The sequence below is a fragment of the Vespa velutina genome, chromosome 17 (genome assembly GCF_912470025.1).
Source record: "Vespa velutina chromosome 17, iVesVel2.1, whole genome shotgun sequence".
NCBI classification, from domain to species: domain Eukaryota; kingdom Metazoa; phylum Arthropoda; class Insecta; order Hymenoptera; family Vespidae; genus Vespa; species Vespa velutina.
This window is the reverse complement of record NC_062204.1, coordinates 1,461,891-1,464,317: the sequence shown is the minus strand read 5'-3', so window position 1 is coordinate 1,464,317 and position 2,427 is coordinate 1,461,891.

Below are 2,427 nucleotides of genomic sequence, written 5' to 3'. Positions count from 1 at the left end.
TACATACAAACATTTATACATACATACATACATACATACATATATATATACATACATACATATACACATCATACATATATACATACATAGATACATATATAATACATAAATATGTACATACATATGAATATACGTACATACATAATACATAAATATGTACATATATATGAACATACATACATACATAATACATAATTATGTACATATATACATACATACATACATATGAACATACATACGTACATAATACATAAATATGTACATACATACATACATATGAATATACATACATACATACATACATATATACATGTGTGTCCACAAATTCTCTATGGAGTTAGTTTAACTTGTACATTTAAGTACCAAGAGAGAACGAAACAATACCAACGATATCAATATAGAAAGGGAGTGAGAGGAAGAAAGAAAGAGAGAAAGAACAAGGAGAGAGAGAAAGAGAGAAAGAGAGAGAGAGAGAGAGAGAGAGAGAGAGAGAAGATCCTCTTCGAAGCAGATATGTACATATATATATATTAGTATTATATATGTATTAGATGCTGCGAATCTAACGAGAACCGGTTAACTTCTCCTATAAGCTAGTGCAATGACTAAATCATGATAATATTTACTTTAAATTTAAATAAAAACGTCACTTTAATAATTATTAAATATAATACATATTACATATATGTCATTTATGTGAAATTTATATATAAGTAGACAAACATATATATTTATATTATGTATATACATTAGATTGATCATTATATAAATTAAGAGTCAGTTTTATTATGTTCTGTTTTTTTTTTCTTTTCCCTTTTTTCGGAACAAGAGAAAATAAAACCAAAAAGAAAAAGAAAAAAACAATAAAAAAGGATATATATATTTTTTATTTTTTAAAGAAAAAAGTTTCATGATATTATTCGTCGAATATTTTGAGATTACGAAACAAAACAATCGATTTTTGATCAAATCTTTTGATTTGATTATAATTTTTGATCATGACTCTTTTGTTTTCATGATATAAAAATTAAAATTAGCTTTTCTTATTGCACATCTCCCGTTGGTTTTTATTTATTTATTTATTTATTATTATTATTTTTTTTTTTTATTTAATTAATTAGATATTTTAATCGAATCTCTTTCAAAAATTATTAAATATATATATATATATATATATATATATTAATAAGTTCGTATTTGGTTGGTTACGTAGTATGAACTATAAACAGAGTTAACAGAAGAATTTTTCAAAGCATTTCAAACCGGAGAATACTGGTATATTAAATGGTATTTTGCATGGTAATAAGTGAGCATTTGTTTAGAAACACTTACTATTACGTTTGTACGTTTCTAATCTAAAGCACCATTCTCATTCATTCTCTTGCCCAATACTTATATTTTTTTTTCTCTTTTGTTTTTTTAGTTTCTTTTCATATTCTTTGTTCAAATAAATAAAAGGAATACAATGTCATTTTATTTTCGGGAACTATGAAACGTTTAATATTTAAAAAAAAAAGTTTTACTTTTATTTATTCACTTATTTATTTTTTTAATTACTAAATCGATACCGAATTTTGATTTTATTTTTAAAGCACATACGATTCGTCTGTACCATAAAAATAATTAATTAATATAATGATTTGCTCAGGAATAGCCATGGTAATATTTATTTATCTTATCGAATAATGGTAAGAATTTTAAATAGTTTAAATATATATTATAAAAAAATTATGTCAGTCGATTAATTTTTCCTCGATCAATCTAAATTGATCCATTGATCTTTTTTAATTTATTACAATCCTTATATGGTATTTGATTTATTAACAAAATGTTTGATATATTCAAAATAGATTATCCATTATTATACATTAGTTATATTGAATATATATGTATATGTGTGTGCGTATGTATATGAGTTAATTCTAAAGGATTTCATTTGAACATTGAGAGGAGTTAATATCCTTGATGGAAAATGTAATAGAATCCGTTTTCATGAAATATATTGATGTTGACATTTGATAAAATATCCAGATGTGTGCGTGTGTGTGTGTGTGTGTGTGTGTGTTTGCGTATTGATTAATTTTACATGAATTAATGGAAAAATACAAAAGTCGATTTTCCGATGTCGTTATTATTATTATTATAATTATTATAATTATTATAATTATTGTTGTTTATGTCGTCGTTACTATTATTAATATTATTATTAATATTATGATTATTATTATTATTATTATTATTATTATTATTATTATTATTATTTTTATTACTATCATTATCATTTTAATTATCATCATTTTTTCTTTATTTATTTTCTTTTTTTTTTTTTTTTTTTTTTTTTTTTTTTTTTTTTTTCTTCATCGTTCGATTATAATGACAGACGTATCATAAATATGTCAAGAAAATTTACGTTTTTCTAATCTTATC